This window comes from Micromys minutus, assembly GCF_963924665.1.
Source record: "Micromys minutus genome assembly, chromosome: 1".
Taxonomy (NCBI): domain Eukaryota; kingdom Metazoa; phylum Chordata; class Mammalia; order Rodentia; family Muridae; genus Micromys; species Micromys minutus.
The window spans coordinates 48659316-48680944 of NC_137969.1; positions in this window are offsets into that span (position 1 = coordinate 48659316).

Consider the following 21629-nt stretch of genomic DNA (forward strand, 5'->3'; position numbering starts at 1 on the left):
TTTACCTTCCTTTTAAAAGGGAGGCAGAGAAGAGAAAGGCCATGAGTGGGAAGGTGTGAGTGTAGAACAGTAATGAGGACCCGCTCACAGATATCAGAGAGTGGAGAAGGCCTTTTCCCTCCCTGCTTTGCTTTTACTTTGTTTTATTTGTGGTGTCCCAGGTACATGTCTACTCTATTTATAAACAAATGTTAAACAAGTGGGTTAGGAGGTAAGAAAGGCTCACCAATTTTATGAGGAATAACAAACACTGCATTTACAGTATTCTATAAAAAAAATACTACACGGGCAAAAGGTATCTGAAAAGCATCAGGAAGCCATAACATGCTTCAGGAAGAATGTCCAATATCAAAAAGTAACAGTTAATGAGTCCTGAAAGGACTCAGGAAAGGGGGATCCATTGCTTGAAATGTAAATTAGAAAAATTGTTACAGAAAACAGTGCAGAAGTTCCTCACAAAAGTAAAAATAGAAGCACCATATGATCTGGCAATCCCACTGCTAGGAATACACTCAACAGAAAAAAAAAAAAAAAGTCAGTCTGAGAGAGAGAGAGAGAGAGAGAGAGAGAGAGAGAGGCAGCGTCCATGTTTTTACAGCACTAGTCACAACAGCCAAGAAATGGAAGAACCTACAAGTCTCCAGTTTGGGGGACAGGGGAGGAACATGTGATACGTACTCACGATAGTCTACTATTCAGCTATTTTAAAAAAAAAAAAAAAAAAAAAAAAAAAAAAAAAACCAAGAGTGAAATCCTATCATCCCTGAGTGAACTGGAGAGGACTATGTTAAAGCACATTACTGCAAGATCTCAGTCACGTGTCGGACAGTAAAAGACTGAGAGTAGAGTGTTGGGTACCACAGGAATAAGGAAGATCCTCATCACAGGAACAGATGACTTCAGGGCTTGCCTTGGCTGTTACACATTGGAATGCCTACAGATGATGCTAATATACACTTCAAAAACTAAAAGAATGCTTTCAGCATCGAGAGCAGTATATGGTGAGCAGGTGTGGGGATGCACGGCTGCAATGCCAACCCTGGAGAGCCTAAAACAGAACCATCTTGAGTTCAGGCTAATGGGCATGGCAACATCCTGTCTCCCAACATGTTTCCCAGCCAAGAAATAGTTTGAGAAGATTGGGATATCTAACTTATAAAGTGCGTAAAATAAAAATTCAGGAAAATATTACAGGATGGTCATAAACACACATGACTTTATGCATCATAAATTTAAATTTTTAGATATTTTCTAAATAAATGCAAATCATTTCTGTTGAGAATACTTTAATAACCACTTCATTACTAATAGTTTTAATTCGGCTGGTACACTGCATGCTTGTGAGGTTCAGTGTTGAACCCCAGGACCCACAGCCACACACACGCACACACGAACAGTTGAGAAAATACAAATGTGCATGTACACCTGGATTAAGTGAAATGACTATGTACACACTGCATTCTATATTGCTATTATAAAAAACATTTAGCAGAACAACAACTGTATCCCACAATTAAACACAGCAGAACATAAAAAACCTATTTCCTAATTCCTGATGCACAGAAAAGACTAGAAGACAAGTCTGGAACCCCAAGGTTTAAGCATGAAGCTTCCTTAGATTTCGAATGTCACTATTTTTATCCTTATCTGGGCTAAAATCATTGCTGATAAGAGAAAGAAAAAGAGAAACTCAAATGCTTATTAAACAATAATGCAATCAAGGTATCTTGAAAATACTTAGTGGATTTCTCATCTTCACAGCTGGAGAAGTCATACCCGTTACAGACACTGGTGCTGGCTATGCCTCAAAGCACATTAGGATCCACATTGAAGAGGGAAAGAGGAAAGCTGGATTTCACTATTGATCTATCAGACAAGAACGTAATCAATCTTCTTTATAAGCTATTAAAGCTGAGCTGAAGAAATGAACTCACCTGATGTATTCCCACTCATTGCCTCTTTCCAAGAGCTCAGTGTCCGTGTTACCCACGCCTATAGCTGGGGTCGAGTTTTTAAAGAACAATACTTTTCCTTCGTTACTTTCTTCAAAATACTCCAATTAAGAAACACCATTTTTGATACTGGCCCATGGTAAATTACTAAAACAAAATGAATACCATAACCTTTCATTCTAGTCGCAGCCTCTAGAGAGAGCGAGAGCCCAAAAGCATATGTTCATCAAAGGGAATTTAGAACTAGTCCCAAGATCCTGGTGTAGTGTGAATTCTGAAAAATGCTCCAGCAGCCTGAAACCAATGCTGAGACCTTAAGCTCAGATAAATCTTGGAAATTCAAAGAGAAACTCAAGGCAGCAGTAAATCTGTCTTCACTGCATATACATTTCAGCCAGAGGCTTCTCTATGTAGTATTAGGCTATACGATATCCCATTCAGCATATAACGACCTCATCGATGGCAGCAGAAAGGTCATTTTATATTTACAGGCCAAGCTCAAAAGTGCTAGATGCTATACACTGGGGGTGGGAGGAGGAGGGGCTCCATATTCTCTTTATTTGAAAAGGGCAATAGCACGGAGCCTCAATAAGCAAAGAACTGTCCCTTTGGCTCAGCTTTCTGGTTTCTATTTCCACTTTCCAGGACCTTCACATTCAGAAACAAAATACTAGGAGAAGTAGCAGCAAAGAATTGTCTGGACATTGTTTCAAAGCTCTTGAGGGCATTTGCCATTTCAATGTGTAAATATTGCTGCCTGCTTAATGCAGTGCCTTGCTTTTCTATAGCAGGATATAAGAGGAGCTGAAAAGACCGCCTGGCCATTAAAACTGTAGACTTCTCTTGCTCCGGATTGGAGTTCAGTTCCCAGCACCCACACCACGTGGGCTCAAAATGATCCATAACTCTACCTCCCACTCCTGCTCTCTGAGGGCACCTGCAATCACATGCACATATTCACACACTGACATAGATATGCATATAATTGTAAATGAAATACAATCTTACCAAAGTTATAAAAAACCCACAGCCCACCTCGTGACTTCTTTATTTCTCCATTCTCTCTGCAGATGCCACGTGGCTCTCCAAGCCTTGTCTTTTCACACTGTCCCTGTGGAACTCACTTTACACTGTGGGACTGTGGCAAGAGACAGTCGTTTTGGGGGGTCTGTGGGAGAAAAGTTCCAGAACTCTTTGCAGATACAAAACAAAACTCAAATCTCTCATACACAATAGAACTACTGTTGTCATATAGCTAGTATATAACATTGTGTTGACCATCTATAAACTGCTTATAATCTATAACACAATGCAAATGCAAAGTAAGGGGCTTTAAGATTGTACTGCTTAGGTAATAATGACAAGAACTCAGTGGTTCCGTGTGCATTGGGCATTTAAGAGACCCTGAGGTTGGTAACCAGAACCACCGACATACATGAAAGTTTGCATGTGGTCAGTGTAGGCATGTTTTTTTACCAAATATTTTAAAATAATGATTGAATCCACAGATACTAGTCTTTGGGTCCTACTGTACAAAGGAAGGGCCTGGGGCATTTCTATAAAACGTGACTCTATCTACCCAGCTATATTCTGAAATCTCATTCAAAGTAGATCAAGAAGCCTCACTAAACAATCATATACGAGCTTTACCTGGCAGACTCTTCCCTCAGCCCTCATCTCACTCCACTGCTCTTTGGCCTCGCATCTCTGCAAGTCAATGAAAGAGCAGACTGTCTGTTATTAAGATGCAACTGTGTATGTGGATTCCCTTAAAGGTCTAAAAACCCTCACTCTACCTAATGAATGGAGGAAGAGGGATACAGTATGGGGCCTAATGTTTATTTATTGCAAACGTCAAGACTAGCTGGAAGTCCATTAAAAGGATGTTTCAGCACATTATATTAATTTGTAATTAATTTTCAGTGGTATTTATGAGAAAACCCTTTAATCAGTATAACTTAGACTTTGGAAATTATAATATTAACTAATATTAATTAAATAATAATTTATAAATTCCAATCGTTTTAATTATCTTTTGATTAAATTACCTGTTAGTCAATTCCATGCTGCTTTTGATATTAATTAGCTCACTAAAACATGATCTACTGAAACTACTCCCCTGTGGATTAAGGCATATTGTCTAAACAGGTCAACATTGAGATACTTAAGTGTGACAATTTAGATTGCATGATTAGCAAAATTAATTGTTTAAGGCTCTGGCTTTTTCATTCTCAGCTTGCCAGTGGGTAAAATCTTTAAAATATGCCCTGACTTTCCCTAGGCCCAAACTCCAAGACATCCTACATTCTGTGTCTCCCCACCCCCCCCCTATTTCTCTACCCTGTTACAGAACGTTCTAGTCTTCTGAGACTTAAATTAGTGTCAGCCTATTAATCAGCCAACAAAATATGTCAGTGGAAAATGAAGTTGCAACCCCACCCCCTCCATAGGCAGCCCCTCTGCCTCCTCTCCCTGCTGCTGGGGCTGGGGACCCCAGTGCTACAGCCCAATTTAGGTCTCCTCTGTGGAGTGACAAACCAGCCCAGACCTCATTTTTTTCTGTGTTAATATTTAATTTAAAGCTATCTTCCACACAAGTCCTCATAGAGAATTGTGCCTCTGAGTGCATATGTGGCTTTTTCATATCAGATGCTTTTTCCTGCCCTGTCCCCATCCCACCCCTACTCCTGCAATGCAGAAATTAAGATCTCCTTCATTTTTTAAAGTTATCACAATGACAGGTTATGCTAATCATTAAATTATCAGGAAAATTAGAGCATGAACTCTTAAACAAGCAAAGTGAGAAGCTTCCTCTCCACTCTGAAGAATTGGGAGGCAGAACACACTGGCTTCCAGAGTCTTGGGGACATGGGATGATGTCTGGACCTTGGGGCCCCAACTCCACACACTTTATTCAGAGTCCCAGAAGAGCTCAAAATCCTCCCGAAGGTGTCACAGGAAGATCTGGCAACAAACTGTAAATGTGGTCAACTTAGGCACATCATACAGTAGTGTGCTGTCCTCTAGTAACAACCCCACACCCTTAGTTACACAGATCAATGAGGATAAGTTATTCAGAATTCTTGGCTTTCTCTGGGTCACTGTCTGTTCCGAGTGCTCTGCATTGGAGCTGAGCATAGAGTAGTAGTTGACCATGAAAATCATCAGGACCGTTTGCTACCTCACAGATTCAGTGTGTAAACAGAAAAAAATTAAAATAAAACAACAAAATATTAGTTTTTTTTTATTTGTATGTTGCTGTTTTTATAAACCAAATCTACAAAATGTGCTGGCGACACAGGAGTGGTTACACTAGCTACTCAGTTCTGAGTTATTGTTTGTTTCGCTGTGCTTTCAGCACTTCTAGATCTAATGATTTCCCTTTATATTGAATATTCTTTTATTTTTAAAACAACAAATGACATGCTTCCTTCAAAAGCCCATCTAGAGAACTTGTCTCTACACTTAGGAAAGTTCTCCTTACATTGTCCCTGTGCTTGGCCTTCTAGTCAGGACACATTTGACTTCAGCCTGTGCAGCTGTGCTGGGCAGACAACTAATGAAACATTCAACCGTCTACCACATTTTATATAAACACAAGTGGAATTTTGTCTATTAATTACTGTGATAAACAGAGTTAGAAAGTGACAGAAAGAGGACTAAGAGACCATAAAGAAAAATTATTAGAGATGGAAAACTTTCTAATCATTAAATTCCAAACCAGAAAAATCAAAAGAACGTTACTGTTTGAAAATTATCTCGTGTGAATTCAAATCTGAGCAAAACCTAGAAGGCACACATCACGGGTGCTAGAAGACAGGACATTGCAGGTCCAGATTCTGAAGAGACAGCAGATGTGTGTTCAACAACTGCAGGGTGGCTATGAAGATGGCAGAGAAGAGGAGCAAACCACGGAGCTGGAACGGGTTGGGAGGCCGGAGGACAGAGGCCGGAGGACAGAGGCAGGACGCGGTGAGGACATGGTATGCCATGGCATGGGAAAGAAATGAAATACCGTTTATATTCATTTATATGTGCTCTGTTTACATCATTCTCTCCTCCTCCCTCCATCCTCTCCTGTGTTGCTGTTGTCTGCTTCTTTCCAAGTTCATGGATGCTCTAAATTGTGAATGAATTACTGTTTTCTTTTTTGTTGTTGTTTCTTTTTTCTTTTTCTTTTCTTTTTTTTTTTTTAAGAACAAGAGATCAAGGATTGGGGCCCAAGAGAAAGAAAGAAGCTGTGTTCTAGCTGAGGCAGGAAAAACTGTGACAGCAAGTGGTTGGATTCAGGACATACTTTGACTACAAAGCCAAAAACACACTCGTACATTAGGTGTAAGATATAAAATCGATTAAATTATGCAAGAAAATCTAACCTATCTAATATCATTGCATGGATAATACAAAGGAAATCTGAGGTGGAATTCAATAATGAAAGACTTTTGAGAAACGTAACTACTACTTGGTGAAGCAGCAGTGGGCAATTCTATGGGTATATTTGGAGCTTGAGAAGCAAGAGCAGCAGACAATTACTGTAAGGTTTAGAAAGAAGCACAACCGTTTGTTTAACTATTTCCTCCTCTGATTGCTGTTTAAAATTACAGATGCTACTTGATACACACAAGGACATCAGGTGGGGGGACTGAATTCTTATCTACAGCATCTCTCAGAAGCTAGATGATGCACCAATGATTTCGCTTGCCTTCTTCCCTTCAGGTAGACTTTCATCTCTGTAGAGAGCACTTGGGAAAAGCAAACAAGAAATAAAAGATCTCTGGTGGGCTGCCGTTTACTAGGTTCCAGTCCATTATGGCATTGAGGACAGGTGTCAAGCAGCTCATTTCACAGGAGTCAGTTACCTCAAAAGAGTGCACCTGTGCTGGTAAGCTTGTTCCTGCCCTTCTTTTCAGAGCCAGTCCCCTGCCTGTGGAATGGTACAGCCTGTATGCAGGCCAGCTCTTCCCTCTGGTTATATATTCTCCAAGAATGACCATACAGAAGCATTATGTGTGTTACTAATGTCCCCAGTACTTCAACCCAACCAAGTGATCAAAATTAAGCACAGATCATATTCTAGAAAAGGCTGTGCACTAAGAACTGGCTACAAGTTACACATATCAGTTTTATTGTTGTTGTTGTTTTGTAAAGATGAATGTTGCTATATCATGTCTTGAGATAATCACATTATTCTAGAGGTTAACTAAAATCAAATTGTAACTATAATGTTAAAGTTTTTTCATAAAATTCCTATAAATGTTTAAAGAATTTATAATATATAACTAATTAAAATAATATATTACTTTGGCCCTATAATGTCACAGACCTATTTAACTCTTACTCAAATTAAAATACTATGCACAATATTGCATATGGTGATTTATAAATGTTACTAGAAAAATAAGAAATGAAAATAGGCATGGTAACTTATTCCTATAATCCCAGTACTTTTTACGCTGAAAGAGAGAATCACAATTTTGGTCCCAGACTGGGTCTCTAAAAGCCAAAAGCTAAAAACAAAATTGTTGTTGTTATTAATTAACTTAAAATATTGATATTGAATCATGTTTTTGTAAAAGTACCTCTATCCATATTTGTACATATGTCAAAATTTCCCATAATGCCTAAGTATTAAATGTATATATGTAGGTACACCTCCTTTTTGGCTTCTAACTGAGGCCTTACACGACTCATAGTAATATGTCAACAAAGCTGACACCTGCACTTTGACTTGTAAAATAAAACTCATCTTAAAGTATCATAAATCTAACAGAGCATGTCTTATGTTCGATCTGTAAAAAACTGAATAGTAAACACCAGGAACAACTGATCTTCTGAGTCTAGTATGTGAGTAAGTACAAAAGAAAAAAAAAGAGGGAGGAAAAAAATCGTTACCTGGAGTTGATGGTTTAACTGATCATGATCAATTTGAAGTGCTTATTACTTAAATAAATGACCTTCGGGGTGATTTCATTAGCTCACACACTGCAAAAGGTTATATCTGAATTCAATTTTATGATTGAGTCTAAGCATATAAAAAAAATCTCAAAATAGTTTGACTAGATATGAAAGTGAAGAGCTGGGACTCTGGGCCCAAGGCCCACCTGCCTTACAGAGGATGGCGCTGTGCAGATATTCTCACTGTCTGTCCCAACTCTGCAGTGCTCTACATGACAGCACAGAGAATGGCTTTAATGCTATGAGGAGGTCCCTGAATTCGCAGAACTGCTCCAACCTGCAAAGTCTTGATTACACATCTTCCTTTCTTTTCATCTTGATAAATTTTGAGGCATACAACATTATGTTTTAATGAAACAAATTTCTTAAACACCCATAAAAACACTTTGCATGTTTCCTTGAGACAAGTTAAACAGGAGAAGCAAGACAGTGTTTGAAAACTGGATTGTACACAAAAACGTTCAGTGCTTGGAAGAGCTTGGGAGAAATGGTTTCTCTAAATACTTCACAATTAATATAATACTGGATGAGAAAAAAATGCTCAAAAGGAACAAAATAATGCCCTACTGGCCAAATAGAACAGTTCATTTTTTTGAAGTTTCTTTAGTCCATTTCTGTTTTGGGCTTTTCCAAGCTGAGGAGTTGAAGACTAAGCTCAGCTGTAAAATTGAGATTTAGGTACACAGGAACTGGGCTCCATCCCCATTCCAAAACATGACAACAATGTTGAAAAGCCTGAGGCAGTTAATGTCTTGACATAACTCTGTTTAATAGGTGTGTTTTATGTGGCATTTAAGGCCTCTCTCTGTTGCTTTCCACACTTTTTAACCTCCAGGAATCTTTCACTCTCTGTCTTCTCCTGGGTGGCCATTGCCCTAAGCCTCAACCTCATCTTTGATATGAATTTCCCTGCAGAACAGGATATGGGACATTGGTGGTTATAGTAGGGAAGGAGGTGGTATCCAGATCCTTCAATGGCCTCTCCCTAGACTTACTCAGAAGTTGGCATTAAAGAACATCAAGGAGAAAGGGATAATTCATATCTGTAACCCTGATATTCAGTAGAACAGTAAGTTCAAGGCCAAGCTGGGATATATGTTAAGGTTTGTCTCAATAAAACAGATAAAACAGACCAGCAAGATGGCCCAGCAGGCACATGCACCTACAACGTACCTACAACCTGAGTTCTATAAATCCCCCAGGCTCACATGTTAGAAAGGAAACATTGGCTCCCAGGTGCTTTCTGACCTCTACATTTGCACCCCACATAATGCTTGCAACTGCTCATGCGAGCACACACACACACACATAAACACACACACACACACACACACACACACACACATGGAGGGGGGATGGAGGGAGAGACTCACAAATAAGTGTAATTTAAAATTTTCAGAACATAAAACATAAATAAAAATTCAAGCCAATGTCCACTATGCATTGGCTCTTGGGCTGTATATTATTAAACCTCAGTTTCTTCCCTCCTTTTTTATCCCTTTATGTATATTTTTGGTTCCAGTTGAAATAAATCTGAAAGTGTTTGTTGTGCCCATCTTCAAAAGTCTCTTGTGAAGTGTGCTTACAGTGTCCTTGCACTGTTAGTGTGGTCACTAACTGCTGACACTGTACTCACCTGTCACCTACAACGCATAGGCACTTCTTCCCGCACACCCATGACTCCTGACCAGCCAGCAGCATGAGCCTTACTCTAGAATATTTCATATCCTTTGTATTAACCCCATATTTTTTGTTGCTGCTGTTCTTGAATATTGCTTTTGAAATAGGGTCTCACTCTGTAGCTCAGGCTTTTCTGCTGCCTCAGACTCCCATGTAACTGAGGTTTTGAGCCACCTGGACCCTCTAGTTCTAACTTATGAAGTTAGTATAGTTTTACGTTTAAAAGCAAATGTGTCAATTGTTGGCAGATAGCAAAACAGAGCTTAGGGTTAATAAAAAATCTCTCCTTGACTTAGCTTTATTCAGACTCCCCAATCAACCTTCATAATAGCCTGACACTGGGACTCCAGGTTGTCTCTACGTTGTCCATGCTGAGACATGCGATGACATTTTAACCATCTTCACTCGCTGACCGGGTTCCTCTTCTCCCCCATCCCCAGTGTTCTTCCACCCTGGTCCTACTTCACAAGACTCCTAACAAGAAGATTAGAAAGAATCTCTCTTAACCCCGGAGTCCCATCCTGGTTGTGCTTTGGCCGTTTACTCTTGCTTCTTGACTCCAAATTCCCATGTTCTCTTGCTGTGTGGGTGTTTATCACAGTTTTTGCTGTGGCAAAGTCCCTATTAGTAGTCTCTAAACCAATTCAAACAGTCCTAAATATGCTCATCCCTATACAATATTTTCTTGTTCCTTAGCAAACCATCAATAGCTTTTCCTTTAACAGATTAGAGTGCTTGCTTTGGTGGATATTGTAGGACTCAAAAATAAACTGAAAATAAAACTAACGTGAGGGCAGTGGCTCTTCCTGGGTCAGGAGCTAAATGGCCATGCTAAGGGAGCAGAGGAGAGTCCTGAAATGTTGGCAATGTTGGTTTCTTGACCAGAATGCACATGGCTCTGCTCACTCACAAATGTTCATTAACTCTCTGTCTTAGATACTTTTCTCTAATTATAATGCCATTTAGAATTTTAAAGTCTTTAAAACCAAAAAAAGAAAAATATGCTTGACAATTTTGACAAGTTTCCAAATTTAGAATGCTGCGTGAAAAATAGAAATTCCGTGTTCTACTGTAATTTTTCACCCATCTTAATAGCGAAAAAACTCAGCCTTGTTTGATTGTCACATACACGGAAGTGCCGGTGCTGTAATGCCGAAGCAGCCATCCACACTTGCACAAAATGTACTCACTCTTCTACCTGTTTCCCACATCTGGCATACTTGTTTCAGTGACTTATGCATTATGGTATAATTAATTGCCATATATTCTGAAGATTTAGGCAGAGACACAAAAACTTTGTCCATACTTTAGAAAAGGAAAGTCTTCCAACTAAAATATGTGAAATATAATTGGAGGATTATTGTATTATTATTTTTTGTAGCCAGATTCATCTAGTCTGCCTGAATTCGAAACTCAGATTTTTTTTCCAAGCTAGTAACTTTTTACACTTGTGACTCTGTTTTGTGCATATTGCCTATGTGAGCACCTTCCACACATGCCATTAAGTGCACTAGAAATGAAAGTCTCAACTAAAGCTGAGCCTTGCTTGTCCAAAACCCACACTTCTTAAATCTTTGAGTCATTAGTCTCTTTAGAATTAGATCCTGAAGCTCCAGCTCACGTCTGTTCTTTAGACGCCGATTCAAACTCTTATTAAACTACCCAAGGATGACACTAAACCTTGCACTACCGCTGTGGATAAAAGAGACTCAGATAAAAGAGTGCAAGCCAAGTAAGCAACCGTACAACATTCACTGGACCTCAGCCATAGAGGAAGGCACCGGAGCCGTTGGAAAGAAGAGAGGGCTACTGCTGCCGGACCACACAACAAGGTCAAGGCTATAAAGAAACGGCAGCTGTTAACCACATCAGTTAGTATGACAGTCAACTAATACCAGGTAATAGCGGCTACCTCATATTGAAGCACGTGCTCTGTTCTCTTCTTTATCCACTCGACTGTCCTACAAGCCTGCTACTATAACATTCCTCCTTCGTAACTGAGAAACCTATGGTCCCTAGAGCAAAGGTAATGCCTCTCGGGTCACATCTAGCCTGGGGTTGGAGCTTGAGACGTCATGCTTAATAGCCACCTTCTACCTACCACTCAGAAATGTGTAAGAACAGGACAGACCACTGTCTGAAGAACAGAACATGATTTCTTGGAACAAACTCCCTCTCCCTGTCCCTCTTCCCTCTCTCTTTTTTCCAGTAGCATGACAAGAAGATATGACAGAAGGCGCTTTGAAAAGGCAAGGTTTATGTTGGGCCATGGTTTTAAGAGTCCATGGTGGCAAAAACATGTGGTGGGGTTACATCCTGACAGGTGAGGAGGCAGCGCTAGATGAGAGGAGACCAAGTGCCTCTTATGGGATACGTTTTATCTTCAAGGAAGAAGCACATGAGCCTGAAACAGGAAAAAAGAAAAGGGTAAGAGGCATTTTGTGCTGTGTAGCTGTCCCAGGGCTTGGCTGTGTGCTGGGCACTAGACACTTTTACTGCAGGAAAGGTATAAGCAGATTCCCAATTAGCAAGGTCCTCTGAAGATGATTCAGGGATTGGATGCAGGGATGAGAATGGAGTCTAGATGACCACTTGGAAGTCGGCTGTGATTATACAAGGAAGAGTAATGAGAAAAACTCAGTGCTGTTCTCATTTCCCAGAAGACAAGACACTCAGTAGATGTCTAGGATGCTTTGCTGAGGAGACAAACTCAATCCCCATGACATTTTGTAATGAAAGCGGTAATAGTGTTATCCACTTAGAGATCTAAGAAAGAACGAGAAGGCGGGGCATGTTACGGTATGGATCTTGAATGTCCCTGAAGCACCCATGTGTTAAAAACTGAAACCCCAACCTGTAAAGATATTAAAAGGTGGGGGGGGGGGAATCAGTCAGAGATGGAGCTTAGAAGAAGTGGGGTGGCTGGGAAGATGCCCTTAAAGAGATTTGATACCCCAAGCCTGTGTCCCTGCTTGGTTGTCAGCCATCATAGAGTAAGCATCCTTCTCTTCCTCGTGCATCCTACCAAGATGTTCTGCATGCCACAGGACCAGAAACAATGGAGACAGGTGAATACAGAGACAGATGGTGAGACTGTAAGCAAACCACCTCTTCTTCCACTCACCTGAGTCACCTCAGGTATCCATCGCAATTGTCAGCTAACACACAGGAGAAGCCAGTGCAGCTTTGGATTTGGTGAGAGGCACTGGAGGCTAACAGGCATTCAGCTGAGAAGTGGGTGTCGTGATCAAAAGGCCCCTCAGTTTGAAATTTGGGGAATAACAAGCAAAGTATGATATGGCTAGTCATAGACATGGGTGACAGAACCCAATCTCAGTGGTGAAGAGGGAGCCCTGAGAGGACGGGGAAGTGCCACTGAGACCCTGGGAAGAAAGGCTCTGGTGAGGCACAGTCAGGTTAGCAACATCTGCTTCGGTTTTATTGATAAAACGACAAAGGAACAAAGGTGAGTTCAGACTTTTGTTCAGGAACACACAGGCAATAACTGGTTATCTTTGACCATTTCATTCTGAAGGAAATGATATTAGATCGCATTCTCTTGTGTGACTAGAAAAACCATGATGGTCTCATTAACATGGTGTCTACAGTATGGAGGCAGAGAAATAAACAGCATGGTGACAGAATTTGGATTGGCAGAGTGTGCTCATAACATGGCTGTTACTCAACAAACCCTTCATAACCCAAAATATAATAAAAATCCTATGGCTCTAGCAAGATATATATATGCACGTATCCACAGGTATACAAGACGTGTACATTTTAGTTTACATATACATGTTGATATATAAAATAAAGAACAGGTTTTTAAGAGTAGATACACCCAAGTGACAACCATGGGTTTCTTCCTTGCTGAAGGGAGAACTATGTTGGTGAGAATGAACACAGCAGTTTCAACTCAGCCTGTTGCCCTGCTCAGATGCAGACCACCTGTCAATCAGCAGAGAAGGACCCTACCCAGGAGTGGAAAGGCAGTCACCTAACTGCTCCCTACCAATTTAGTTGGGGATTCATTCTAACTATTATTTGAAGTGCCTAGAAATTAATGTAATATTTCCTGTACTCATTCGCATTGCCTGCGGGCTAGAGGCGCCCCCTGTGAGGGCCAGAGTTGGGTAGGGAGCTGTATCCAGGGCAACTCGGAACCAAGTTAAAGCAGAAAGACTGCTTGTAGAGCAGGGCTGACACTGGGATTAGGAGCTGTTCTAGGAGACCGTGCCAGCCTGATAAATTGAAGTGGTAATTTGGGATTTCACCAGAGAGAGCAGTAAATGTAATAGAATGAGAAAAAAAAATCCAACGGGAGCAAAGACTGAAAGAGTCATCCAAGTTGCTTTGTGAGGTTTCGTTGGGCTAGGTTTTACATTTTTCAATTCTAGTCCCTCCTTTTGCCTATGCATCTGAATCCTGAATTTGAGCATCTCTTCTGTTGCTGCAAGTCTATTAGTAAAGTGGATTGCTTTTGTTAATCTAAATTGCTGTGTGTTTGCAAATACATTTCAAGAGCATGCCACTCAGGAGAAAGCTTCCCGGGGACCCAAACTGCAGGGTCTATAAGTAACTCTTGACCTTGATGTATCTATGCCCTGTCTGTAATGAACGTAGGTGCAGAAGCAGCTGACATCTTCCCAAACTATTCATCTCTTATTGATTCACTTGTTCTATTGTGAGCAGAGAGACACCTACACACTAGCTCAAAATTAGGAGCTCCTGAGACCATGATGAATGAAAGAGGCGAGGTTTGTCCTGTGGGATTTGAAAGGACAGAGTTTTCTTAGCTAGGGATTGTTGGGAACCTTATTGTCCTGGCGCATCTCAAGCACATTCATTAATTCATTTCTTTACTCTACACACCCCTGTACATTTCCAGGACTGCTGTTTTTAGCAACACTCGCCTGGCAATTCATCCAAGTGCTAAGTAATCTTTTAAATGAAAAAAAAAACATGAAAACACTCAAATTAATTATGAAATATTACGAAGGTGGGATAAGGGGCCAAGACTTGAGATTCCCCTCATTAAATTAAAATTTGGTAACTCAGAAATACTACTGCCCATACATACGAAAGAAAAATCAACCCATGCAAATACACAATTTCCAAAGGCAGCACTGGCTGCTTCTAACACACAGCTTCTGTTCTATTTCTACTGAAAATATTTCTCATTTCTAACACTGTTACTTAATTTTTATATAAAATAAACAGTTACAATCATGTTCACATGAAATCTGTCATCTTACTTTCAGAGCCAGGATTTATTTTTAAACTTGCTTCCTCTACCTACAAGTTAGGAACAGAGGGAAAGGCCAGGTAATCCATTAGTCTCAAAGTCCTAAGAATGTCCACACAGCAGAGGAGGACTTGCAGGATCAGAGTAAGGCATGTTCGTCATCACAGTGGCAACAAAGTCAGTGGCATGAATTTACAAGGTCTTTGCCTCTGGTAACTCCTGAGCATGGAATGGTGATAAAGTATTTGAGCTTTCTGTCCATGTAAATACATGTGTCTTCTCTGGTTCATTCTGTCCCTTCTCCTTTTAGGACATAAGTCCATTCTTCTGAAACTCTTTGCCCAAAGTCTATATAGCAGAAAACATTCCATGGCCTCCCATGGAAGTCTGTGTTATATTTTGTGTTTAAAAGTATTGCCACTTAGTTTTAAAAAGGCATTGTCAGAGTCTATAAACTTAACCCCACCCCCAAGCCTTTCAAATCCCTTATTTATTGAATTGAATCCTAAACATCCCCTGACACACACACACACACACACACATACACACATACACACACGGGTCAAGATTTGTCTCCCTCTCCTAATCTGAGCTCAAATGGCCTTGTAGAAATTTAAGGGAGCAAAAAAGTTGGGGGCACAAAAATATCAGCCTTCCATTTCCTTACTCTCTTGTGACCAGCACAACTGCTGTCTAATGAGATCCAGGTCACCCCATACCTTCTAGTACTGATATATAAACACTGGGCAGGTCTAATGCTTTAAAGTCCCATAATACGTTTGCATTTCTTTGAATTATAAATGGTTTGTCCATGCCTATCCTTTGCTTACATGCAAATACATGCTTTATTTCTTTTTACCTGCATTTGGCTCTAAATTTTCAGAAAAAAAAAAAAGATTCTCTTTAAAGTTTCTCAAGCTAAAATCTCCAAAATCGAGACTGAGCCTAAAGATGAAGGCCTATCCACACACATGAAGGCAAAGATGAAATCCTTTCTCCTCCACAGGAGGGTCCTCAGCGCAACATACCTGCAGTTCCACGGTAGCTCATTCTCCTTTTACACTATAAGCCCTTGACATCTGCCACAGAAAAGCAATTTTTAAAGCATATTTTATAATTCCAGGAGAAAGATTCCTCTTAAAGCAAAATATTCAGAGGAAAAACTATAAAAGCTAAACACCCAATTCAACTTCTCCACAGAGTAAAACCTTGACAAGTAGTTACTGAAGTCATCTTTGCACTGGGGAAGGGCTTGATGGGAAATGCACGAAGGAAAGCAGGCACTGCCCACACTCTGCCTCGGGTTTCACATGCAACTAGTCATAGGATTTGGAGGTCTGGTTAGACGGGGCAGAGGCGGGTCTTCCAGTCACTAACAAGCTGCCTGATGCTGTAAGTTCTCAGAGTGTTCGGTGCATCCAACAGCTTCAACATATCTCCATCGCTCTCCTGTGAGCTCCTCCCCTCAATGTGCACTTTTTAAATACACAGACCAACTGTCTCATGGTGCCTCTTCACACAAGTAACTTAGTGGAGCTGTAAATGTTTGCAAGTGCATCCCGTCTGCAACAGTTACTAGCGTGTGAGTAGAAGACAGAGTCAGAAGAAGAGTCTTCTGTTTTGTTGTCTTGGTTTCTTTGGCTTGTGTGTGTGGCCCTGGTTATCCTCTTCTCACTCTACACCAGGCTGGCCTCGAAGTCAGAGATCTGCCTGCATCTATCTCCATAGTGCTGAGAATAAAGGTGTTCCCACCTACCACCCAGTGCAGCATCAGTTCTTAATCAAGAAATAAGAAAATGGTTTTATTACTAGACCTAAGAGAATGGCGTTGGAATCAGGACAGTCACTAAGCCTGACCTTCATATACCAAATCAGGATTCAGAACAAAGCCTCACTCTGGTTCTAGTCAGTCATGCTGGTCATGGGTTTCTCGTAAAAGATAACACACAATAAATTAGTTTTGGGCCACTTTTTCAGAATGCCACCAGGTACTGGCAGCACACACCTTTAATCCCAGCACTTTAGAGTCAGAGGCAGGCAGATATGTGAGTTCAAGGACAGCCTGGTTGACAAAGTGAATTCCAAAACAGTCAGGACTACACAAAGAAACCAATTATCCCCAACTCCCAAAAAATGACTGCCAACAAACTATGTATTAAGCAGTAAAATTGTTGGAAAAAACCACATTCTTTATTTGTTGGTTACTAGTTATAAACTCTTTTTCAGCCTTACTGGTAAAAAAAAGGGGATCAGGAGATATGAAATAAAACTTGTCTTCATCACAGTGGGTCTTGCTAAGACACATCAGTGCTCAGAGAAGAAGATGAGGAAAGCCATGTCTGTGGAGGACTGTGTGGCCCACCAGCTCACAGAGTATGGAAGAACCGGAATGGACAAGGGTCCATCTACTGCTTCCTTTGACGGCCCCATAAACGCTCTCAGCATTCTATCCAGCTTCCTGTGTGATCTATCAACTGCCCAGCTCAAGTACATCCCGCACTGTGTTCCGCAGACATGTTCTCAATTATTTACTGGTGGAAGTAAACATAAATGTGCAGGGAATAAATGAAAGAAGTTAAACCCAAGGTGTAAATCTGCATTGAGCAGAATTCCTTCGAAGGAACGTTTTTATCCACATAATGTAACGATCTGATTAAAGGAAAGAGATGCCAACTGTATGCCATGTAGAGACATGTATTCTCTCTCTCTCTCTCTCTCTCTCTCTCTCTCTCTCTCTCTCTCTCTCTCTGTGTGTGTGTGTGTGTGTGTGTGTGTGTGTGTGTGTGTGTGTGTGTGTGAGAGAGAGAGAGAGAGAGACATTCTCACAATTATGCAGAATTAACATTACAATCTCATCACATAAAATTATATTATAACATGCTGTAGAACACGAGGCTACTAAATTGGGCTTGGCTGTATTGCCCAAGGTCATACAGGTAGCCGCTCATGCATTCCAACAAATCTGTTGTACTCCAAACCCTAGTCTTTGCACCCAAAGGCCTTTTTCTGTAGAGTAGAAAGTTACCTCTCAGAGTAGTGTGAACAAATAAAATCGGGACCTGAAGGGCTAGGAGGAATTGGCTGAGCAGGAAAGAGAAAGAGGATTCGAGGCTAGTCTGAGCAGGGGTCCTCGGAAACTCTGATCAAAGGAGCACCCAAGTTATGTATGAAAATGCATGGGGCTAAAGGCCAGATTGAAGCCCAGAGATGACCAGCGCTTTCAACACCAGGTAGAGCTGTAGGCAAAATGAAGAGCCATTGAAAAGTCTCAAGCAGAGGGGCGTTATATACTGGAGAGACAGTAAGAGCTCTTCCTGAAGAGCTGGTAGACTATGCCAGAGAGGGGGGGAAGGCAAGAAGGAATACAGAGGCTGGGGAGCTGCTTCTGAGACTCTCCTCAGTGTCCTAATGACAGAATCTCAAAGCAATGTCATCACTGTGACTTTCTTGTGAGCACATACACCATCTCTATTAAAGCATTTCTCCATTTTTCATTTCTCTTTCTATGTTTGACTGAAAGAAAAATAAAAGTTCAAGATGGAGTCCCAGTCCTCACTGGCAGCCTTCAGATCCCTGGTGGTTCTGGGTCAGGTCCCTGGAGGGCTCCGTATTTTCAATGGGCTGTTTGCACACACGAAAAGCTCTCATGCATTTTGTTCATGCCCCTGAAACAATTGATGTACTCCAGTATATAGTGTATGTTTTTTATAATTACACCAGAAGAAAGCATTCTTTATGGAAATAAATGTGCTTTTTAAAAACACATTTTGGAAAAAGCAGCAGGCAAGGCATTAATAACAGTGAAATGATGAACCAAGTGGGAGTCTGAGAAAAATTCTATATTTGTATTATACAGGCATATTGTTTTCATTCCCAGCACCTTATTTTTCATGTACATAAAGAGAAAGCAAGCTACAGCAGGGTGAGACAAAGATCAATGCTGAATGTATTACTTGGCACTGGTCAGATGCAGTTTAATAAGAAAAAAATTGATCCATTAAGCTAAACCTAATTTTTGGCCGAAAATGGTTGAAATCTCTTCTTTATATTGCTAGCTTCATAAAGACCTTTAATATTTGGAAGAAACAACTCAAGGCTGAGTTTAATAAGATTAAATGTATTGCAAATATACTTAACAAGAATCTATCAAGTTGTTAATGATTGCTATTAATATCAAACAATCTTTGTATAGAATTTCATATTAGAGCAATTGTAAAATGCTGTGATAAGAAATGCAATATAAAAAGGTTTTCAGGTAATTTGGAGCAACTACAGTTGTAATTGCAGAACTCAAACCTCAACCTACAAGATACTGTCATTTATTTTATCAGTCCAGGTTCTAATACTAGCACGATTTAATTGTAAGCATTTGGACTTTGGATCTATACAGCAAAATCCAGAAAGACCACATCTAGTTAGGCAACTGTGCAGGCTCACGGCAGGATGTTAGGAAATGCAGGCTGTTCTGAGACAAGGCTCAGAATTACTTCTAAACGTGAATCTCAGTTTCAGAAAAATTCTTCTAACTCCTCTTCATTCTTAGATGGTTAAGGTAAACACTTTCACTCTCAAAATTTGTAAAATCATAGATCCAGATTTTACAATGCCCAAAAAGTGGACCTGAAACTTGTTATAACCACCTTGTACCAACCTGAAAACGACATCATAAGTGAATCCCTCTTCTCAGTAGCTAAGATTTGACCTGAATGTTCTAATTTCCCTTTCTTCTATTTACATAGAAGCTCACTATCTATTGTACTACAATAATTTTCAACACACACACACTTTTCAGAAATCAATATTTAAAATTCATTGACAAAAATAATCAATCAATAATATTTTAAATGGTATATTTTTATAAGCAATCAAACTAATAGTAACTGTATTCCCAAACTTTGAGAAAGAAAATCTTGTTATTTTTTTAAAGACATTTCAGCCTGTGCACTAGGTGGTGAACTATATTACTTTACCTCCAGGGTACCAATTTAAATTGCCTCTGAACCAGGAAGAAAAAAAATATATTAATGGCTGTTCAGTTTTGTATGCTTAAATGGCTAGGAGTCTCAGTACAGTTCCTAATAGACACCTGCATTAGAGACTTGTTACCAGAAGAAAGGACAAGAAACGAAAGATTATGGTGTGAGGGTGCACACCTGACCCCCACACTGTACATTACAGGTATCCGAGGAACATTCTGTTGAACATGCCTTTCAGCTCACAGGGGCTGAAGAAATGCACATCGTAACTCCAAGATTTGTTCTGAGCTGTGATGTCTAAATATTTGCATATTCCAATGTTTTTCCAGGCAAGACACCCACTAGCCAGAGCAATAAGAGTGACCAAATTCTAAAATGTTGAGTTCACAGCCAGCATAAGACACCTCCACCTGGGATTATAACTCCTAAATGTTTTAACCACAAGAATGATATAAGAATTCCATTAATAATTAATCTGTATTATAAGCATATAAATCATATCTTGGTTGTCATGCTCATACTGATTTAGAAAAATACACACTTCAGGTTATATTGATCTGTTTTTCTAATTCTTCATCAGGAGGGCCTGATATGGCTGCTACTGCAATTTACTTTCCAAGTTATCCTTTTAGGAGATGAAGTAACCAAAAGATATTGAAAATCCAAAGTAAATTGCATCGCGCCATTTAGACTTCCCTGAAGGAATGGATACACCTCTCTACTCCTCTCAGCTCACCACTAATGGGCAGGGGATTTGGCTCTGTCTTAATCTTTGCTAAACTAGGAGTCTGCATTCAGTACATAACATTTGTCTTCAGGACATCTATCAAATATTCAGTACATCTCTGACAAAATTAAATTTTCTATGATATTACAATCTATATTGTGAATCAGAGACTTGAAATATATATGTGTACACACACACACACACACACACACACACACATGTCTGTTGTTATGCTTACTAAATCTCATAAAGAGGGAATGATTTGGAAATCATTATAACCATTTTTTAAGTTTGAAACATACAATTTAAAACATTTTAAAAGGGTTTGCTCATACAGTTAACATTTCTATGTATCTCGTCAGTGGAAAAACATTTCAAATAGCCATAAAATGGTTGATAAAAAGAATAAATGAATAAATGAATAAATAAGGAGAAAATCCTGATCTAAGTGAAACTAAAACTTCATTATTGTCACAAAACATGAGTGTTCTTTTGTAAGTCAAGTTGAATTCTACCTCTGTGTACACTCATGTGTAGACAGAGCACACGTGCACACATGGACACACACACACATATGAATATATGTTGCACATATACAATGATACAGAAGGAGACATCCAAGAACAAAATTCAACAGAACTGTAAAGTTAATTAACGGTAGCAGGAGTCTCTAGAGGGAACCCTTTGTGAGGACGTGAGACACTTCAATGTCATCTAGAGAAAATATAACTACTGTGCAAAGCTGTAAACAGTGGACAGAAAAGCCAGAGTAAACTACCATCAGAGATTCAGACTTCACTGAACTACAGGAAGAAAATTAATACAAGAAAATGCAACAGTAATAAGAACACAGCATTTGAGAGTGGATGTGGAAATGAGGTGTGCAAGAGCTCTGAAGGAGGAGCTCTGAAACACAGGTATGACAGGGCGGCAGCAGAGGGTAGACTTTGGTCTAAATTTGAACAAAAAAGATGTGAAATAGAAAAAAATACAAGCAAATTACTAACCATCTCTTGAGAATACTAGTTTTTCCTTTTATTAGCATAAAGTAACAGTCGTTAAATGTGTTTCCCAGTCAAACTGATGGACACACT